This window comes from Bos indicus x Bos taurus, chromosome 8 (genome assembly GCF_003369695.1).
Source record: "Bos indicus x Bos taurus breed Angus x Brahman F1 hybrid chromosome 8, Bos_hybrid_MaternalHap_v2.0, whole genome shotgun sequence".
Lineage (NCBI taxonomy): Eukaryota > Metazoa > Chordata > Mammalia > Artiodactyla > Bovidae > Bos > Bos indicus x Bos taurus.
In genome coordinates this window covers 43769706-43792836 of record NC_040083.1, presented here as the reverse complement: position 1 = coordinate 43792836, position 23131 = coordinate 43769706, and the positions used below count along the sequence as shown (strand labels likewise).

Here is a 23131-nt window from a genome sequence, read left to right as displayed (position 1 = left end):
AACTAGGGTTAAGTCCTTCTGTAACATATAAAACATATTCACAAAGGGCTTCAGCCTATTGCAAACTGAACCCTAACTTGCTTTGTAAAATAACAAAAGCAAGTAAGTTGATGATGAGTCCTTTACCTTTCAAGCAGTCATTTCCAGGAACCATTACAGGCTGAAATAAATGAGACCTTCTTTTCTTTCTGCTGCTGCTGCTGCTAAATCGCTTCAGTCGTGTCCGACTCTATGCGACCACATAGACAGCAGCCCACCAGACTCCTCCATCCCTGGGACTCTCCAGGCAAGAACACTGGAGTGGGTTGCCATTTCCTTCTCCAATGCAGGAAAGTGAAAAGTGAAAGTGAAGTCGCTCATTCATGTCCGACTCTTAGCGACCCCATGGACTACAGCCTACCAGGCTCCTTTGCCCATGGGATTTTCCAGGCAAGAGTACTGGAGTGGGGTGCCATTGCCTTCTCCGCTTTTCTTTCTAGATTTAGATAATCATTGGCTTATGTGTTTTCTGATGACAGTCGGCAATTAGATTATTTTACAGTTATTTCATAAGCTTTGTAAGGTTTTTAACTAAGCAGCAAACCAACTAGTGAAATGTGAGTTATGAGCTTTGGGATATAGAGAGAAGCAGAAGCCAGCTGTATGGGCCATTCCCTTCTGCTTCTCTATTTTAGCTTTCTCCAGCCACAGAAGCTGAAGCTCTCTTTTGGAAGAGGAAACCACAGAGCCACTGGCAGAAGATAAGTCTTCCAGATTGTGATTCAGAGACTAGGGTTTTGTAATATTAATAAATGTTCCTTAAAAAGAAGACTCCTGAGCGGCAGTCAGACCTTGGGTAAGGGTGAAGAAACACACAGCTTCCCTTAGGAAACTTCCAAGAAGTTTCCTTCTTGGAAAAGTATCTGCAGGTGGTGAATCCACTGTCTTAGTGGTACAGTCCGCTGCCCCGCAGCTCACCTGCCCTTTGAGGGAGACTCACTTGTGCTCAGGATTGTGCATGCATTCTCTCTCTTACACATACACACACACATATGCACACACAAACGTTCTTGCCACCTTGACTTTAACACTCTGGCATGAAGACAGCAGAAAACCCTCCTTCGCATCTCTGTAAAAGATTTGAGGATGACAAAAACTTAAAAAAATATCTTGATGCTAACTATGGTATATATCCACTGTAAAGAAAATAATTGAAGTTGGGGGAGATGAAGATGAATATTAGGAAATTACTTCCAGAGCCTGTCCCAGTTCTACCTGCCCCTAAGATTTGGTAAACTTTGGTGACCTTACCAAAGTCTTAACAAACTTTGGTGACCTCCCATGTCTTCCTCATTCTCTCCTGATATCTCTCCTTGCTGCCATGTACATTATTGGGCCTGAGTGTATGGGACACTTAAGGTGCCAGATTCTTACCTGCAGCATATCAAGGGTCCATTCTGACCCAACTCATTCTGTGAGGTTTGATCCTTACTGTAGCTTGGTGAAGCAGGCACAGTAGGTATTCTCCCATTATCTGGACAAGGCGCTGGAGGCTCAGGGAGGTTAGAGTTGGCTGCTGGTACTTGCACATAGTTCTTAGTATATGGCAGGTGACCCATTACACGAAAGGCCACAATGTAAGTGGTCTGATAGAATATATCTCAGAACTAGAGCAGATGTTCCTTAGCTGCCAAGTGTGTATAATCGTCATGTTCATTATCAATACACTAGATTACCTTAACTGAATCCTGAGGGAATAGGCACAGGACAAATTGGTTTTAATGGGAAAGGTGGGAGAGGAGACAGGTCTGAACATGGAGATGCTGCCAGTAAGACAGTTCTCAATGTGACCACAAGTATAGAGCACAGGGCCACATGATGCTATTGAGGGTGATATCAAATAAATAAATAATGAGTGTTAGAAAGGCCCTGAAGGAAACTTGCTATAATCTTAACAGTGGCTATATCTAGGATAGTTATTGTTGTTTAGACACTAAGTTGTGTCTGACTCTTTTGCGACCCCATGGACTGTAGCCCACCAGGCTCCTCTGTTCACAGGATTTCCCAGGCAAGAATACTAGAGTGGGTTGCCATTTCCTTCTCCAGGGAATATTCCCGACCCTGGGATCAAACCCCTGTCTCTTACGTTGGCAGGCAGATTCTTTACCACTGAGCCACCACAGAAGGCCCAATCTAGGACACAGCCATAAGCAATTGTTATTTTTCTTTATTTTTTTTTATATTTTTCTAATTTTTTCTTATAATGGGTATGAATCACTTTTATAGTCTAGAAAACTCTTAAGTGTTATGTGTTAGCTATGTTATTTTGTATTGTAAAAATATGACTGTCAAAAACATATGTGCTTCAAAGGACACTATCAAGAAAGTGAAAAGATAAGCCACATAATAGGAGGAAATATTTACAAATATATATATATATATATATATATATATACGTATATATATATCAGATAAAGGACTAATGTTACTTATCAGATATAAGACCTCTTATAAAGACCACCAGTAAAAAGACACATAACCCAATTTTAAAATGAACAAAGTATTTGAATAGATATTTCTCCAAAGAAGATATACAAATGGCCTTGATAAGGATATGAAGAGATGCTCAACATTACTAGTCATTAGGGAAATGCAAATTAAAATCTTGAACTACCACCTACCATACATATATGACAACAGTCAGTAAGGATTTGGAGAAATTAGAACCCTCATAGTAGGAATGTAAAATAGTACAGCCACTTTGGAAAAGTGTATTAGTTCCGCAAAACGTTTAGCCAAGAAATTCTACTCCTAGACATACACCCAAGAGAAATGAACAGATGTGTTTACACAAAAAATTGTACACAAATGTCTTAGTAGCATTATTCTTAAAAGCCAAGAAGTGGAAACAATCCAAAATGCCCCTCAATGTATGAATGGATAAACATAATGTGGTTTTATCCATACAGTGGAAGATTATTCAACTATAAAAAGGAATGAAGTACTAATACATGTGACAACTTGGTTGACCCCTGCAAATGTTAAGTTTAAGAAGCCAAACCCAAAGGCTACATGTTACATGTTTCTATTTATATGAAATGTCCAGAATAGGCAAATTCATAGAGATGGAAAATAGATTAGTGGTGGCTTGGGGCTAACAGGGTGGGTGAGGAGTGACTGCTAATGAGTATGGAGTTTGTTATTGAAAATGATGAAAGTTCTGGAATCAGATAGTGGTGATGGTCGCATAACTAAATATATTCAAAATCACGAAATTATACACTTTAAGAGCAAATTTTATGCTATGTGAATTGCATCTCAATAGAAAAATGACTAAAAATAAAGAAAACTTCAAATATAAACCCACTAAAAGTTCAGAATCTGCCATACTTTGGGGGACTTCCTAGGCGGTGCTAGTGGTAAAGAACCCACCTGCCAGTGCAGGAGACATAGGAGACGTGGATTCAGTCCCTGAGTGGGAAGATCCCCTTGAGCACGAAATGGCAACCCACTCCAGTATTCTTGCCTGGAGAATTCCATGGCAGGGGAGCCTGGCAGGCTGCAGTCCATGGCGTCGCAAAGAGTCGAATGCAACTGAACCGACTTAGCACACATGCCATACTTTTGATTGATTAATCTTTATTTGTTGTTGTTCAGTCACTCAGTCTGTCTGACTCTTTGTGACCCCATTTTACAAACCCCATGGATTGTAGCCCACCAGGCTCCTTTGTGAAGAAGGCAGTGGCACCCTACTCCAGTACTTTTGCCTGGAAAATCCCATGGATGGAGGAGCCTGTTAGGCTGCAGTCCATGGGGTCGCTAGAGTCAGACACAACTGAGCGACTTCACTTTCACTTTTCACTTTCATGCATTGGAGAAGGAAATGGCAACCCACTCCAGTGTTCTTGCCTGGAGAATCCCAGGGACGGCGGAGCCTGGTGGGCTGCCGTCTGTGGGGTCGCACAGAGTCGGACATGACTGAAGCAACTTAGCAGCAGCAGCAGCAGGCTCCTCTGTCCATGGGATTTCCCAGGAACGAATACTGGAGTGGCTTGCCATTTCCTTCTCTAGGGGATCTTCAAGCATCCAGGGATCAACCTGTGTCTCCTGGATTGGCAGGCAGATTCTTTACCACTGAGTCAATAGGGCCTATGAAATAAATGTTTACTGAGTAAATGTAAGCAAGGAGAAAAAAAGGATGGATGGCATCCTCTGTGTATGCAGGACCCCCCTTGAATAAGTATTGTTTCAATTCAGTTCAGTGGCTCAGTCGTGTCTGATTCTTTGTGACCCCATGGACTGCAGCAAGCCAGATTTCCCTGTCCATCACTAACTCCTGGAGCTTGCTCAAACTCATGTCCATCCAGTCGGTGATGCCATCCAACCATCTCAATAAAACAATAAACAATAAAAGTATTGTTTATATAGAATCATAGACATTTGGGGGAGGGGGGATTTTAAAGAAGATCTATTGAATCCATATAGCCTATTCTACAGATAAAGAAATGGAGGTCAAGGAGAAGGGAAAGAGTTTGTTTACTGTCATCTGGTGAGCTTGCAAAGGGTCTGAGCTTTTTAAGTGAGATTTCCTGCCTCCATGTATCTTTGAGCTGTCCTTATCTTCTTGAGCTGAGCTTATCTTCTTCACAGGCAGGGGCCATTGGTTTCAGGAATCTGCAGGTGTGCTTTGCTGTGAACACATAGGGATTTCACAGCCTCTTCTCCCCAGAGGCTAGCATCTTGTGATAACTCTTTGCTTTAACCTACTTGCAAAAATATTGTGACTGCCTAAAGCAAGAAAGTTCCAGAAAAACATCTATTTCTGTTTTATTGACTATGCCAAAGCCTTTGACTGTGTGGATCACAATAAACTGTGGAAAATTCTGAAAGAGATGGGCATACCAGACCACCTGATCTGCCTCTTGAGAAATCTGTATGCAGGTCAGGAAGCAACAGTTAGAACTGGACATGAAACAACAGACTGGTTCCAAATAGGAAAAGGAGTACATCAAGGCTGTATATTGTCACCCTGCTTATTTAACTTCTATGCAGAGTACATCATGAGAAATGCTGGACTGCAAGAAATACAAGCTGGAATCAAGATTGCCAGGAGAAATATCAATAACCTCAGATATGCAGATGACACCACCCTTATGGCAGAAAGTGAAGAGGAACTCAAAAGCCTCTTGATGAAAGTGAAAGTGGAGAGTGAAAAAGTTGGCTTAAAGCTCCACATTCAGAAAATGAAGATCATGGCATCCGGTCCCATCACTTTATGGGAAATAGATGGGGAAACAGTGGAAACAGTGTCAGACTTTCTTTTTTTAGGCTCCAAAATCACTGCAGATGGTGACTGCAGCCATGAAATTAAAAGACGCTTATTCCTTGGAAGGAAAGTTATGACCAACCTAGATAGCATATTCAAAAGCAGAGACATTACTTTGCCAACAAAGGTTCGTCTAGTCAAGGCTGTGGTTTTTCCTGTAGTCATGTATGGATGTGAGAGTTGGACTGTGAAGAAGGCTGAGCACCAAAGAATTGATGCTTTTGAACTGTGGTGTTGGAGAAGACTCTTGAGAGTCCCTTGGACTGCAAGGAGATTCAACCAGTCCATTCTGAAGGAGATCAGCCCTGGGATTTCTTTGGAAGGAATGATGCTAAAGCTGAAACTCCAGTACTTTGGCCACCTCATGCGAAGATTGACTCATTGGAAAAGACTCTGATGCTGGGAGGGATTGGGGGCAGGAGGAGAAGGGGACGCCAGAGGATGAGGTGGCTGGATGGCATCACTGACTCGATGGACGTTGAGTCTGGGTGAACTCCGGGAGTTGGTGATGGACAGGGAGGCCTGGCGTGCTGCGATTCATGGGGTCGCAAAGAGTCGGACAGGACTGAGCGACTGAACTGAAAGCCCCTCTGGGAGGTGTGCTGCGCTGGAGACCTTAGTGGGTGAACTGCCCCGCCCCGAGCTTAAGAAAAATCAGTGATTGGAGAGCTGGCATCAGTGTTTCTTGGTAATATTTGTTGGTCCTCCCGTCCTGTTTATTCAAACCATCTTCAATTTGAAAGAGACTCAAGTCACAGCCTCCCTTGCACCCGCTTAATTTGCTACGGATTGAGAGTGTCTGACTTCCTAGTTCGCTTCTAAGCTGCCTACCCAGGCACTGCGTCTTATTTGAAGTCCTCAGAACACCTACACCCTTTTGGACGTGCATTCTCTCCTTTTCACTGAGGACTCGGTCCTGCAGCCTAGCCGGCGCGAACGCACGGAAGACACGGCTCGTCCAGCTCAGGCACTTGCAGAAAACCAGATCCCTGCATGCTCCAGAATCCCGCTGTCACCAGGGGCCAGGAAACAAGCTGACAGTCCCTAATCAATTTCTTTAGCGGTGAGGAGGGAGGGGCCAGTAAAGGGTGCTAAGCCGGCGTGTTAACAGTGCCAGCCTCCCGCGGCCAGGTACCCCTCCGGGTAAGAACTGATAGAATCGAACTGACGCACGTCTCACTGGGGATGGAGTTTTTCCTCTCCCTCGGGGAAAGAAAGTAAACACACAGCTGCCGCAGGAGCGTGCCGGGGCGGAAGGAGCGGCTCTGCCTGCTGCTCGCGGGGCAGAAGCCAGCGGACCGCGGTGAAGCGGTGGAGGTGAGCGAAGGTGCTCCGTGGGCCTGGTGGAGTCTGATCGGCGCGCAGGCGCACTGGAGTCTGCCCGCCGGCCGGCTCGCGCGGGTACAAAGAGAGGGCCGCGGAGAGCCGGGGTTCCTTGAGGTCCCGGGAGCCGTCTGGGGTTTTGCAGGCCGGAGCTGTCCCTCCGTCCCGCTCCGGGACGCAGCCGCAGCCGTTTCCCGCCGGGAGTCGGAGGCTTGCGGGTCTCCCCGGCTTCCTTGCCTTTGCGGTAGCAGCTGAGCGCTGGTACGTTCGGGGTTTAATTCTGGCGCTCGCTAGCCGGGGGCCGGCTCCGCCCCCTGCGCCCCGCCCCCTTCTCCGAGGTCCGGGAGCCGCGGGCGAGGCAGCGAGCCGCCGGCGCGCGCGGCAGGTTGAGAGGAGCTGCTGGAGGTGAGTGGAGCTGAGGGCTGCGTTGCGCCACCTTTCCGGGCGGGTTGGCCGGGGGCGTGGGGCTCCGACCCTGCCCCTGTTGGTCTCCACGCCCAGTCAGGCCAGCTTGGGGCGCGCCGGGGCGCACGGCGGCCGTGGCGGTGGCGGAGGGCAGCCCCCCGCAGGCTCTCTCTTGCCGGGTTACCCTGGCGGCCTCAGGACGGGCCTAGGGATGGGGTCCGAGAGGTTCCTGCGGCCCCGCAACTCGCGGGGTTCTGCACACTGTGGCGGAGGGGCTCGGAGGTTTTTGGAAGGGGAGTGCTGCGCGCCCGGCTCGGGGTCAGCGGGAAAGTCCGAGCCGGGCCAGGAGGCGGGAGGGTGCGGACGCGTCCCGGGTCGGGACGCACGGCCCTGGGTGCCCCTGGGGCCCTTTCATTAGTCCGGGATCGAGTGAGAGAGCTCTCCGAGGCGTCTCCCCGAGAAGTTTTCGGCTCGGCTCCGCTGGAGGGAGTGGCGGTCGACCACTTTCTTCCTCATCGGCGGAGCGGCAGGTGGCCTCGGTCGCCCTCAACCGACTCGGAGATGGCTCCGGCCGAGGTTGCCGGGGCCGGAGGGTGGGGGAGGGGTGTGGGCGCCCTGGGCCTGCGGCCAGTCGAACCCCGCCGGGACAGCGTGGGCTTCTGGAGTCTCCAGGGGCTTTTGGTGGTCGTCGAGGGAGGCTGCGAGCGCCCTTAAGCAGACTTGGACCCTCAACTCCCCTTCCTCCCCCTTCCCATGGCCCCAGCAGCGTCCTCCCCTTGACCGTTCTTCTCCACCCGGTCCGTGTGGAACTCCGAGGCAACTCTTCGCGGCGGGTCCTGCAAGTCAGCAAGAACTGTGCTGCGCCGGGGTGGCTTGGAGAGGGGTTTTTCTAGTGAGCCTTAGAAACAATCTGTGGCGTCCCCCAGCGCTCGCTGTCTGCACATGGTCTCTGCTGAGGTTCGTCTCGTCGAATTAATTAATGAAGTATTATATCAAGACAGACGCTCGGAGACCAACAAGGAAAGTTAACCACCCAGTTCTGTAATTGTGCACTTTCTTGCCCCAGCTTCATCCCATCCATCTGTGAGCTGAATGGAAAGTCAGGGCTAGTTTCCTCATTTTTAATTCCGTGAATTTATTCAGCTTGGTTTTTAGGTGGTACTTAGCTGTCCATCTGCTATTTGCTCGCTTCATCCAACTTTCTCTACAGAAAAGTTGGGCTTTCCCACATTTTATTTATTTTAAAAGTTGATACATAATAAATATGCCATAAGTTTACCCAAATTGTATAATTTACTTTTTTTTTTTTTTTAGTATATTCACAGAGTTGTGCAGGCATCCCTACTGTCTAATTCCAGAACATTTTCATCACCTGCCGAAGTAGCCCTCCGCATTAATCAGTTATTCCCCACTCCCCTTCCCCCAGCCTCCCACTCTCATTCTAAGGTGAAGCTTTCTCAAGATGGAAACTGAATGAGAAAACGGACAGATTATTAACTTCAGTCCTTTTTCAGTTAGTAGATTTGGGAAAAGGTGCTGCTGCTGAAGCAGTGGAAGAAAAATTAAGAATGGGTTGTCCTCTGGACATTGTCCTCTGGAGATTACAGTATCTAAGGATAGAGGAGAGGCTTCCAGTAGAGGAATAATTGCCTCTTTTAAAAACACACAAATTAGGACTGCATTTTATCCCTGTAGGTGGGGCACACTTTCTGCACTTTAGATTTGCCAAGTCCACAAATCACTGTGGCACATGTGAGTGCTATGTGTATGTTTGTTTTGGGGGGAGGTGTTAGGGGGAAAAAAAAGGACTCTAGATTTAAAAATAGTTTTAAAGTATCCACTGTCCCTAAAGAAAGAAACCACAGGCAAATAGCCACTAGGATGGTTACATTGAGACTTGGATTGATTTGGTGAGAAGGTGCCTGCCTGCATGAGTGCTGAGAATCCACATCTCCTATGCCTCCTGCGTTGCAGGCCCATTCTTTACCTGCTGAACCATCACGGAAGCCAGTGAGAGAGCATCTGCTCTCATATAGGCCCTGAGCTACTGTGCTCATGCATTTACTCCTGGTCTGAGGAAGAGGATGGGAAAGGGTCTAGTAGGAGGTAATTCAAGAAATTGAGGCAAGAATTGGAGAAAGCCTGAAAGGGGAGTACTTGTGGGAGCTGAAGTGTGTTAAAATGGAGAAGAGTGAGCACATTTCAGAAGCAGCAAAGGGGATCTCAGTGAGAAATTTCAAACAGTTCACTTAGGCATTTTGTTGGACTATTTGTGCACGTTCTAAAAATCATGTTTCAGTGAACAGAGTTGAAGCAACAACCACTGTACTTCTCTTCTGCCCTCAAATCAAATTAAGCCAAGTTGGTTTCAAATGTTACAGGGTGTTTTATGCCTGCTACATGGTGGCTTGGCTTATGCATCTTGTAAAGTAATTCTTAAAGTTGAACTGTAAGAAACATATACATCTTAAGCGTATAATTTGATGAATGTTCACGAAGTGAGCATAAACTTATAACCAGCACTGAGATAAAGATACAGAGCATTGCCATGCTTTTTTCCTCCAGTCATACACTCTTCCCAGAGGTAACTACTGTCTCAACCATAGGTTAGTTTTGCCTATCCTCGTGATCTATATACATGGGATCATATAGTGTGTTTATGTGGTTTTCTTGTTTGTTTTGGTTTTGGTATCTGGCTTCTTTCACTCAAAATTATGTTTGTGATACTTTGTCATGTTGTTGCATGTGGCTGTAGTCAGTCATTATCATTGCTGTCCAGTGTTTCATTGTGACTGTGCCACAGTTTATCCATTCTAGGGTTGATGGGCATTTGATTAGTTTCCAAATTTTGTCCATGGGGAATAGTGTGACTTGAACATTGTATTGTATGACTTGATATACAACACAAATTTGTGTTTAGGGTATATACTGAGGAGTAGAATTGTGCTTAACCCCTCTCATCCCTCTTTCCTCTCAAATAAAATTCAGTGAAAATTTCTCTAAGGTTAAGGCTGCTCCACTAACTTTCATTTAGAATAAACGAATGTCAGTGAGCTTTAATAAGTGATAATTACATTTTTATTTTATGCAAGGCCCTGGTGGGGGAATTCAGAGTTGAAGACCCTCATTTGGTTCATAGCAGATGGGGAGATGTAAAGATACAAAATTGAATTGGAGGCAGAAAGATGGAAATATCTGATAAAATGGCTCACTGGAAATATAGGGGAAATTAACACTGAGGAGAGAGATTTGGGTGATGTTTAGGGAGATTGAACCTTGAAGAATGTGTACAGGTGGGGACTAGAGTAAAAGGCATTTCAGTTTAGCTCATAGCCTTTGAAGAAGCAAGGAAGTCCAGCAGTGCTTGACACATGATAGCATTGTTAGTCACATGCTTGGAAACCCAGGTGAATGGCAATTTCAGATTGTGCCCTTCGTGTAATGACTTTGTGACTGCCGAACCAGCCTAGTAATCTTTGTGGAAATGTTGTAGCTCTGGATCCAGACTGGCTAGTTTGAGTCTAGGTGCTGCTGCTTGCTGTGTGACCTTTCATACAGTTACTGAATCTCTCTGTGTCTCAATTTCCCATCTATTAAAAAGAGATAATAAAAGCACTCCCCTCATGGGGTTATTTTGAGTATTAAATTAGTTAAAACATAGCACAGAGAGCACATTGAAATTTGGTACACAGTAAGTGCTAAACATATTTGCTGCTGTTGTTTCTTTAATTTAAAATTGTTTGAATTTCTATAGTAATATCTGTACATAATAAGAATAATGCAGATAACAAAACAGTGTTTAAAATGAAAACTAAAACCCTTTACTCCTTTCTGATCCCAGCTCAGCTACAGTCTCTTCTCCAGTGTAATAACCGTAAACTATTTCTGTTTTTAGTTCTTTTGGTGGTTATCATTGAACTTATACTTTAGTGGCTTATTAGACAGTTGTTTCATAGTATTATGTGTTCCATGGATCGAGGATGCAGGTAGGGGCTGGCTTCTCCTGCTCCTGAAGCATTGACTGGAATCTCTCTGTATCATGCAGCTGGTCAATTGGCTGGGCTGGAAGGTCCAGGAAGGCTTTACTTCCCTGCCATGTGCCTTGGCAAGGCTGGCTGGAAGACTGGGCGTGGCATTGATTGTTGACTGGAATACCTACACGTGGCAACTTCAGCATGGTGGCCCCAGGTAGTTGCACTACTTACATGGCCACCACCTTTCCCCAGATATTAATCAGGGTCTAAAGAGAATCAGACCAATAGGATGTGCATGTATTTATAGAAAGATTTATTATAAGCAATTGGCTCATGATTATGGAGGTTGGTGATTCCAAAATCTGTGGTGTGAACCAGCAGCCTCCAGGACAGCTGATGTTGCAGATGAAGACTAGAGGCAGTCTGCTGGAGAATTCCTTCTTGCTCAGGGAGGCCATGCTTTTTTGTCCTATTCAACCCTTCAACTGATTGGGTGAGGCCCACCCATATTATGGCGAGCAATCTGCTTTACCCAGAATGCAATTGAAATGTTAATCTAATCCCAAAACACCCTCCAGGTGGACACATACAATTAACTTGAGCTATGAGTACCTCAAGTGAACCAGTTGGAATCTCCTTGGCCTTTTATGACGAATCTCAGAAGTTACATAACTTCCTTTTCACCAAACTGTTGATTGGGTCAGTCACTAAGCCTGCTCAGACTGAAGAGGAGGGGATCTAGACTAGCCACTTGGTGGGAAGAGTGTCAAAGAATGTGTAGCTTGCTTTTTAAGCTGCCACAGTCTACACTTGAGCTCACAAATTTAACTATAGCTATTAACTCCCTGCTAAGGAAGGAGTGGAATTTGTATTACCTCCCACCTCTCTTTTTTTCCTTTCCCCTTTGCTTCCCATTATTTATTAGGTACCCTATTATTTTTATCTTATTAATTTTAGTTCTCCTTTTTCAGTTACCTGTGTAATTTTAAATAAAGCATTCCACACTCGATAAGGCTGTGGAGAGGTGGCAAGCTCATGTTTGTTGGAGTGTGTGTGTGTGTATGTGCATGTGTATTGGAAAGGGCAGTGAAAGAGAACAACAGAACTGTCTTGAATGGAGGATGCCTGACAGTGAGGCTCTTAGGAAAACACACCAGCTACTAGATGTGTGAATTGCCTGTGAGCATGTAGTCTGCATAAGCAGAGCAGGTGATACAATACAGCAATTTTAACTTTCTCTCTTTGGCTTCTAAACTCAGATAATCTTTTGCCTTTTCCTTCCTTCAGCTTTGCATTTAAAGTATGAATGCTGGAAGCAAATGATAGTCTCATTGATGAAGAATCTTGTAATAGATACACTGTTAACTATTAGTGTACAGGTATAAACACCAGAAAAGCCTGTCAGAAATTAAGTATCCTCATGTTTCTTTCGTTACGGAAGCAATCAGTTAATTGGAAAGAGATACATTTCAGACAGTGTCAGGAACCCTGTAGTTCTGTTGTAGGGTGGTTTTTTTTTTCCCCTTTTAAAAAAATTCATTTGGGGAACTCCCTGGTGGTCCAGTGGTTAGAACTCGGCACTTTCATTGCTGGGGCCTGGGTTCAATCCCTGATTGAACTAAGATCCTGCAAGCTTTGCAGTACAGCCAGAAAAAAAACAAAACAAAACAAAAAACACTTCAGTTAATGGAATTGATCAATGGGGCTTAAAGTCTCAGGAGACATACTAATACATTTTTATAATTATCTAATCCCTTGAGAAGCATACAAAAGGAACTTCTATTCTTGTTGGTTTCCATTTATTGCATTGAAGTTAAGACTCCTTTTGATAGTTTATATAATTTTTGGCTTGATTAGAGGCAAAAACTTAAATTTGTTGATTGCATTGCATTTTTGGTTATTTTGTTCCGATTTCTATTGGTAATTCTGACTTGTTTACCCTTTGATCTTAGGGAAAATATGAAAAAATAATTAGAGCATAGGTAGAAATCAAATTTATTCATCCTGAATTTATTCATCCTTCCTCCTCTCCCCATGCCTTTCCCTCTCTGTCTCCAGTACCTCTCTTTTTTTGTATTCCTCTTAACAGAATTGCTCTTTGCTATAAAAATTGCTGGTTTAAGAGCAGCTTTTTTTAGGGGCTGGAATTGTCCATATTATGTGATGTTTTGACTCACTTTTCTACCAGATACTCCCTTGCCTGCCTTCCCATAGAGCCATAGACCCAAGCTGATCATCTTTGTATTATACTCCCTTTGATTCACTATTCTAGCCCAAAGGGTATCCTTCTAATATCATTGATTACTTTTGTCAGATTTTTTTCTTATACATATAGAGTCACAGAGCAAATACTTTATTGTGTCTGGCTTCTCTCCGTGTCATATTTGTAAGATTGATCCATGCTGTTTCATATGGCTATGGGTTGTTTATTTTCATTTCTTATTGTGTCCCATTGTGTGAATATTCTACTGTTTATCCATCCTACTGGAGATATACAGTGAGTTGTTTCTATTTTTGGACTAATATGAACACTGTTATTATGAACGACTTTGTGCATGTTTTCTCATGAACATACGTATACATTTCTGATAGGATAAGTACCTAGGAGTGGAATTGCTGAGGCACGCAGTTTAGCTGTAGCCGACACTGCCAGAGTGGTTCTATTAATTACCTTTCCAACAGTTTACGTGAGTCCTAGTTGCTCTGCATTCTTGCCAGTGCTTGTTATTGTCTGTTCTCTTTTAGCTATTCAGGTAAATGAGTGTTATTGAATTCCCCAGATGACTTATGAAGATGAGCACCTCAAAGATGGTTCATTATTCTTTTTGTTTTACAGCATAGTGAGATAGAAAAGTCAGGCCAGCTAAAGAATTAATTGAGACTTTGTATCAGTTTTTTAAACCAGTCCAGCTTTTCTGTTTCTCCTTGCTGTATAATTCATTTCTTGTGAGTTTTTTCTTTTAACTGGTGGGAGATACTGCTCAAGAGATTTACTACTAATAAAAGTTTAAAAAATGAAAGTTTGTGAATAAACTCTACTGGTTCTGAGAATAAAAGTATTCAGTGTATAGAAAGACTGAAATTTTGTTCATGTTGTCTTAATCTTTCAACTTTTCTAGTTTGTAAAATCAATCTATTGATTTTTGCCATTCACTGTGACATTTTTATAGGAGATTTGCCTGAGTCATGCTCTGTAGTTGGCCAGGAATTAGATTTCCACATGAAAATATAAAAGATTTGAGTTCTTGGTGCATTTTTTTTTTAAAAGGAAAAACAGGGGTTGTCAACACAAGGATAAATTGGATACTCTAAAGCTTCAGTGTCCATGCTAAAAGTTTTTGCCATTTCTTTAAAAATGAAGTAAGTAGTTTCAATGAAATTTAACATATGACTTCGTGGGCTTGAGTTTGTTTTGATTTATTTTCTGTTGGCCTTTTGAAATTTCATCCTTCTTCTCTTTAGGGCATCTGTTTTATCTTCCCAATTGTTTGTTTTTAAGGATTGTATGCCTCTTTTAGAATGCAGCCTAGTTCTGAACTTATTCAACGTTCTGTCTTCCCTTAAATATTACTAGGGGTAATACTGACCAAGGGATAGACACTGTTGTTCTTAAATACTTTTAAGGTATTTGTGGCTACTGTTTGGTTTCTTTCTGGCAGGGTTGAATCTTGTGCGGCATAACCTGAAGGGTATTTGGAGAATGCTGGCTTCTGACCTTGAGGGCAGAAGAAGATTTCTCTGCCTCCGGAAACATCACCCTTTGATCTCCTTTCTAAGTTATGATTCAGGAGTGGGAGGAGAGTTGGCTGAATCCCTATCAAGGAGAGGAGGCTGGGAGAGAAAAGATTGGGGTTTACTTACTACAACTCAAAGTTTGTCAGCCTTGGCAAGGTTTCACTAACAATTGAGAGAAGCAACTCAAATAGTTCACTGCTAAAGTTTGTGTATATTGTTTAGTTTCTTTTTTAATGCTGAGAGAATTCAAGGTTAGTCCTCGAATGAAGTCATGTGAACTTACTTGTGTTCTGGTATGTTTTTACTGGGGGGAGTGGAAAGGGGAGCAGTTGTGACTGCTCTCAGACTGGGGTCTGAGAATTGTTTTCCACGTTGGGAATGACAACTGTGTGGGTGGCAGACAGTGTGGAGACACTGCCTTGAGGAACAAAAGGGGCTTTTTGTGGAGTAGCCAAGTTATGCTTTGTCAGCACTCAACAGTATATGTTGAATGAATGTGTATAGTTTCATCAGTGACATACTAGGGCTGCCGGATCTGCAGAAGGGTACCAGTTCATTAATTTTTATAGTGGTTTTAGGTGCCCACTGAATAGTAACCTATCCTGTAGATGATCAGGAATTTCATGCTTCTATCTGTTGAAATTTAAACAGTTTGGTTATAAAGAGATTTCTCCTAATAAGATTTGACCCCACCTGCCAGGTGTGTTGGAGAAGGAAATGGCAGCCCACTCCAGTGTTCTTGCCTGGAGAATCCCAGGGACAGGGGAGCCTGATGGGCTGCCGTCTTTGGGGTCACACAGAGTCGGACACGACTGAAGCGACTTAGCAGCAGCAGCAGCCAGGTGTGTATGTGAGTCAGGTGTTGATTCTCCAGTGCTCCTCTTTCACATACACCTTTTGTGTGTATGAACTTAGAGACATGAAGGTACTTACTGTAACTTATCTTCCCCACATTTCATGGACCTTTTTAGAGAGGTTTTTTTTTTTTTTTTTTTAATCAATTTTTAGGCTAATAGAGAAAGAGAACTGTTTCTTTTGTTTGTTTTTAAGGTTTCTTTTAGCCAACCTCAGGAAACAAAAGGCTACTGTTTGGAAACCAGGAAAAGCTAATTGGAAAGACTTTGTTTTCTTTTGGTGAAATCCCTTGTGCTCATACAGGTTTTTTGTGTTTTTTTTTTTTTTTTTTCACACCTTCTAGAGAACCAAACTATCTCTCACTCAGAAATAAAGAGCTACTGTGTCTGGGCTCAATTTTGCCTATTTTGGGGCAGAGTCTGCCAAGGGTTCATCTTTTGAAGTCAAAAATGGGTAAGAAGACCTTGAGGACTCAGTGAGCCCTTAAAGATTCAATAAAATAGCTTTAGTACAGTGAAAAAAAATCAGTCACTTTCCTGCCCTTTCACCTATGCTAGCAAAAAAAGGAAATACCGCTTAAGGGCTTGAAGTTCATATAGTTTATGAATCCTTTTCCTGGGAACTTTCAAAGAAAAGGTATGTTGTGAACCTACCTCTGGCCTCTCATCCAAGTTAGCCAAATAACTGTGCTTGCCAGTTATTTGACCTGATTTGAGTCCTGACTTCAGGCTGTTCTTCACATGTCAATATCTGTATTTTAGCCTGGATCCCAGGCAGGATTGGAGGTACTGAATCCATAGAAACTGTCTCTTTCTGAGCATCTCCTTTTTCCTCCATGACCCTCAGTGACCCAGGGCAGCCTTACCTTTTCCTTCTCCTAACCTTTATTTCTGAATAGGTCACATTGATGGGACCTGATTCAATATAGTGCAATGGTGAGGAGCTTGGACTCTAGAGCCTCAAGTCTGCTACTTCCTGTCAGGCATGTTTTTTGTTTTTGCCTCTGTGTGTCTGAAAAGGAAGAGTAATATAATCATGCCTAGGTGTTTAAGTGTGTCTTGACTGGAGGAGGGAGAGGAGGATAGAGAAGAGAGGGAAGATAAAGGAAGGAACATTTAGGATATAGTATTTCCTGACTGTATATCTCCCTGGGACAAAAAAAAAAAATCTCAAAAGAGCTATTTTGTTTGCTTATGACCAGAGAAACAGAGAAAGGATTGTGATCCCAGCTCGCACTGAGTAGATCAGAGAAGAACCTTGGGAGCTAGTAACAAGGCAGAGGAATGGACTTCCCTGGTGGTGCAGCGCATAAGAATCTGCCTGCCAGTGCCGGGGACGCAGGTTTGACCTCTGGACTGGGAAGATCCCACACACTGTGGAGCAGCTAAGTGTGTGTGCCACAACTTCTGAGGGTGTGTGCTGCAGCTGCTGAAGCTCACGCACCTTCGTCTGTGCTCCCCAACAAGAGAAGCCACCACAATGAGAAGCTGCACACCAGATCAACACCAGGCCCTCCCTGCCCCCCTACCCTTGCCCCTCACAGAAGTTAAAAGTGTCAGTACCCAGTGACCAAAAAAAAAAAAAAAGGGGGGGGGGAGAGGAGGACTCAGGGCTCTGGGTCCAGTAGGAAACCCCAGTGCCATTAAGTGCCACCACCCTTCTCCCTTCTCTGCAAGTTCTTCCACAGTTTTGGCTGAGCAAAACAACCTTTCTGCTTATAACATGGAGATAATGAGAGGTCCTGCACAGAGGAGCTGAGAGGATCAATGAGGTAATAGATGTGTGAGAGCTACCCAAGCTCTCTTGAAATATGATCATTGGAGAAAACTGTTGCTCCATTTGCTGTCCCAGGCCAAGGAAGCTTTCATAGGCTGTTTAGGATAATAGAATTCCTGGTAATTGCTGGGAAATTGTTGAGGTTAGGATATTTTTCTCCGGGGGCACTGGGATGGGGAGAGAAGTGATATGTTCTTGGTATCTGATATATCTTGGTATCAGAGCACAGCGTAAGTCTGTGCTCTGAACATCTCTTCTGGGAAGTAGTCTGGACCAATAATTCTGTTGAGTAGTGATGGAAAGATACTGCTAGACTTTTAAGGGCTGGTGGTGAAAGCCATTCACCATTCATAAAAGTGTTTCCAGGGTATGATGCATCAGATCAGATCAGATCAGATCAGTTGCTCAGTCGTGTCTGACTCTTTGCGACCCCATGAATCGCAGCAGGCCAGGCCTCCCTGTCCATCACCAACTCCCGGAGTTCACCCAGACTCAGGTCCATTGAGTCAGTGATGCCATCCAGCCATCTCATCCTCTGTCGTCCCCTTCTCCTCCTGCCCCCAATCCCTCCCAGCATTAGAGTCTTTTCCAATGAATCAACTCTTTGCATGAGGTGGCCAAAGTACTGGAGTTTCAGCTTTAGCATCAATCCTTCCAAAGAAATCCCAGGGCTGATCTCCTTCAGAATGGACTGGTTGGATCTCCTTGCAGTCCAAGGGACTCTCAGAGTCTTCTCCAACACCACAGTTCAAAAGCATCAATTCTTCTGCGCTCAGCCTTCTTCACAGTCCAACTCTCACATCTGTACATGACCACAGGAAAAACCATAGCCTTGACTAGATGGACCTTTGTTGGCAAAGTAGTGTCTCTGCTTTTGAATATGCTATCTAGGTTGGTCATAACTTTCCTTCCAAGGAGTAAGCGTCTTTTAATTTCATGGCTGCAGTCACCATCTGCAGTGATTTTGGAGCCCCCCCCAAAAAAGTCTGACACTGTTTCCACTGTTTCCCCATCTATTTCCCATGAAGTGATGGGACCAGATGCCATGATCTTCATTTTCTGAATGTTGAGCTTTAAGCCAACTTTTTCACTCTCCACTTTCACTTTCATCAAGAGGCTTTTGAGTTCCTCTTCACTTTCTGCCATAAGGGTGGTGTCATCTGCATATCTGAGGTAATTGATATTTCTCCCGGCAATCTTGATTCCAGCTTGTGTTTCTTCCAGTCCAGCATTTCTCATGATGTACTCTGCATAGAAGTTAAATAAGCAGGGTGACAGTATACAGCCTTGACATACTCCTTTTCCTATTTGGAACCAGTCTGTTGTTCCATGTCCAGTTGTAACTGTTGCTTCTTGACCTGCGTACAGATTTCTCAAGAGGCAGATCAGGTGGTCTGGTATGCCCATCTCTTTCAGAATTTTCCACAGTTTATTGTGATCCACACAGTCAAAGGCTTTGGCATAGTCAATAAAGCAGAAATAGATGTTTTTCTGGAACTCTCTTGCTTTTTCTGTGATCCAGCGGATGTTGGCAATTTGATCTCTGGTTCCTCTGCCTTTTCTAAAACCAGCTTGAACCTCAGGAAGTTCATGGTTCACATATTGCTGAAGCCTGGCTTGGAGAATTTTGAGCATTACTTTACTAGCGTGTGAGATGAGTGCAGTTGTGCGGTAGTTTGAGCATTCTTTGGCATTGCCTTTCTTTGCGATTGGAATGAAAACGGACCTTTTCCAGTCCTGTGGCCACTGCTGAGTTTTCCAAATTTGCTGGCATATTGAGTGCAGCACTTTCACAGCATCATCTTTCAGGATTTGAAATAGCTCAACTGGAATTCCATCACCTCCACTAGCTTTGTTAGTAGTGATGCTTTCTAAGGCCCACTTGACTTCACATTCCAGGATGTCTGGCTCTAGGTCAGTGATCACACCATCGTGATTATCTGGGTCGTGAAGATCTTTTTTGTACAGTTCTTCTGTGTATTCTTGCCATCTCTTCTTAATATCTTCTGCTTCTGTTAGCTCCATACCATTTCTGTCCTTTATCCAGCCCATCTTTGCATGAAATGTTCCCTTGGTATCTCTTATTTTCTTGAAGAGATCTCTAGTCTTTCCGGTGTCTTAATGGATGGAGCGGATTTGATCTATTTCTCACAGCAACATGTACTGTTCTGTCTGTTCTCATGTTCTTTACAATTAATAACTTTCATTCCACAGTACAAATTGAGAGTAAAAAGGCAAGTCATGAAGTAGAAGATATTAGTCATATCATATATCCAAGAAGAAACTTGTTCAGAATATGTAAAGAACAGTTACACATTAATAAGAAAAAGTGAAAATATAATTTAGAAAATGAGCAGAAGGGCATTCTGTATTATCAGTCATCAGAAAAATACAAATTAAAACTATTATAAAATACCAATACAAACCTACCCAAATGGCTAAAATAAAAAAATTCCTAACAACCAAATGAAGATATAGAAAAGCTCAAACTCTCATACACTGCTGATAGATACATAAATTGGTTTAACTACTTTGGGAAGCTTTTACTTATCTATAAAACTGAACAAACTTGTATCCTGTTACTCAGTAATTATACTCCCAAATATGTGTACCCAACAGGAGTGAGTGCTTATGTGCACCAGAAGGATTTACAAGAATGTTTATAATGGAATGATAGAAACATAATAGAAACAAGCCAGATATTGAATAAATATTTGTGGTATGATTATGCATTGAAATACGACACAGCAGTAAAAAACCAAATTACTGCTACACAAAACTTGATGAATCTCATAGATATTGAGTAAAGGAATTCAGAAATTAGTATACATATTGTATGATTTCATTTATATGAACATCAAAAGAGAGGCAAAAATACTCGATGGTGACAGAAGTCGGTATAAGGATGTACTGGCTGGTGAGGGACCTAGGGGTGGTGATGATTTGGATATATTCGTTCGTGAAAAAATTCATCATGATAAATATTTAAGATTTATGTACTTTATGTGTTATTCTTTAAAAAGTTTATTAAGATCAAACATTTACAAATAAATCAAAAATTAAAACAAAGTAGTAAGGCTTATTGGCTGCATAAAAGAGAAACTCATTTATACTGGCTTTAACAAACCGGCATCAGCAATAAGAAGTTTGACCAAAACAAACAAACAAATAGCAACCAATCCAATAAAGAATTTCTTGGAAGGAATCCAGTGGAAATTCAAGTGAATGATAGCCAGCCGATCTTCCTGGGAATTTGGAAGTTAGGGCTGGAAGTTATGGTTTCTTTTGAACACTCCTGATGTCTTGTCGCTAGCATTTTTACCATTCTTTGGCTTTTTTCTGTAGATCATCTTTCTCTGCTTCAACTCACGTTTGGGTAGAGAATGGCACTACAGTCCTTGCGTATCATGACATCCCATTTCAAGCCTAAGTTTTTGTACCATATGGTCCTCTCTTCTTAGCCCTCTCTCATTCCTGGTGGATAAGCTTTGCCTAGGCCTCCTTTCCCCCTCTGAGAATGGGAACTGTTGTGTGGTCCCGTCAGCTGTGGTCAGAGTCTGGGATCACACAGAAAACACAGAACAGCCAAGGCTGAGGCTGGGTGGATTTTTCAAAAAGGGGAAATGTATGTGGGAAGAAAATGGTTTATTCCTGAATGGGGTTTTTTAGAATTACCCTTCACTTTTCATTAGGCACCTTCTTAGTGTGCCTTTTTTTTCTTTCTTTTTTTCCCCCACTTGTTTCCTCCCAATTAAACAGACTCTTACTATAACCTATGAACATGACACCTTGTCAGCTTAGTCTTAGTACATGTTCTGAGTTTCTCTGGACTTGTAACTTGCCAGGACCTCATCACAAATTTGTAAGAGGTGGTGTTGAATATTTTTCCTTCATAAATTAAGTTTTTAGGTGAATTCATATATATTTTTATCAGAATAACTATGAGAGGAATATTAACTTTGGGCATTGTTTTTCTTTGGCTTTTAGAAAAAAAATAGAGACATCTAGTAATTTTCATTAAGTTCTATCCTAATTGATCATTTGAAAAATTATTTGCATCATCAAATCTTATATCTGATGAGTTAAGATTTCCAGGTAGGGACTAATACTAAAAATTAAAATGAATCTGACCTAGACTTTGAAAAGAATGGTTTCTACATACCATAAAATATTAGGCAGTTACATTTCCTTGTTTTGCAAGGAGACTGGTATGCCAGTTACGTTTATAACCTTGATTCTTGTTTTATCCCCACATCAGTTAGAGATTAATTACATACCTGGGGAAGGGTGAGCTGTTTGAACCTTATCTTCTTTGAACCTACTATTGTTTTCAACAAGATCTTCTAAAGGTCAGTCAAACAAGTAACTTAAGTTTTCCGCTTCCCCCTAAAGCACATATTTATAAGGTAAAAACTTTAATTTAAAAAAGCCAGAATGTTATTTTCAGTTTATGGTATTCTTATGCAGATGGTTAGCATGAAAATTCACTGGCACTAAAACCTACTTGTTCATCCGCCTTTATTAGGCTGCTCTGAGTATTAATATTTCATTGAGCCTTAAAACATTTTTTTAAAGGAAGCATTGGTTTCATGTCTAAGAGTAGATGATGCTTAATGGCTTAAAACAACATATTTTAATTTCTTGTTCACATTACATGACAGCTCTGGCTCTGCTCCAAGGCTGGTCTTTGCTCTAGATCCAGGCCTGTGGAGCTACTGCACAGTCTAGGACATAGTCTCATGAGGGCAAGAAAGGAAACGACCAGTCCATTCATGACTATTACTGCTTCTGCGTATATGCTACTTCCACTCACATCCAGTTTGTTGAAACAAGTCACATGGCTAAGCCTGCTAACAATAGGGTAGGACGCGTAATTAATTCTTCCATCTGGAGCCTCTGTAAGTCACATGGCACAGGAGGTGTAATCCTCTTATGGGGAGGACAGCAAATAACTGAAACAACAACAGAATCTACCATAGTGGAAAACTGTGTTTAATTCAAAGAAGTTTAACAGCCAGGACGCTAATTTAGGAATGGCTTTCGGAATTGACTAAATCTGTATTTTTGAAAAGGTTATGCTTCAGAAATCTGTCTAGATCTGGGAAACAAGTCTAGTTTTTGCTTGGGACTGATGAGTCTTTTATGAACTGCAGAGCTATACCCACACTTTGGTAACTTTCCACTCATGGTTTTTCAAGGGTCTCGATCTATATTTTAATCTAGAAATGACTCTTTTACTCTCTGGATTTTTATTTTTTATTTTTCCATGTACTACTGCTGTCTTATTGGTCATTGTTTTTTGTTTATCTGTATTGATATGGTCTTGCTAGTCAATTAAAGGCAGATGGTTCTGTCAAAAGAAGAGTAGAGAAGGGGCCTTTTGGCTAAACTAAAATTTATTGGGGCTTAGTAAATATTCTCTCACAAGTGAAATTTCTGTCTTATTTAAAAAATACAAAATCAGAATCCTTTAAAGAAAGAAGGCAAATTATAACCGTACTTATTTCGAGATGCAGAACTTCAGTGCCTTGGTTGTCTATTCACCATCTACATGGTGGAGAAATTCAGAGCTCTTTCAGAGTTGGGGAAGCTTGCTCATTCCTACATGTTTACCCTCACGGCCTTTGCATGAAGTTGGGGGCAATCTGTTGAGGCAAGAATCTTGGATAGTTTCTGTAATTTTTATGCGAATGCTTGAGATTTCTTCTGCTTGGCTGACTTTTATAGTAAGTGGATCCTTGATTGGTGACATTGACTA

At 42.6% G+C, this 23131-nt stretch overlaps 1 protein-coding gene across 2 annotated transcripts in view; it reads left to right on the top strand.

Moving 5' to 3' along the window:
• Positions 1-6951: 6951 nt before the first annotated feature.
• Positions 6952-23131, top strand: part of KANK1 (KN motif and ankyrin repeat domains 1) — a 218070-nt gene continuing 201890 nt past the window's right edge. For both annotated transcript variants that reach the window (XM_027549397.1, XM_027549392.1), the window contains exon 1: positions 6952-7033. The gene's annotated coding sequence lies outside the window, so the exon portion shown is untranslated. The remainder of the gene's footprint in view (positions 7034-23131) is intronic.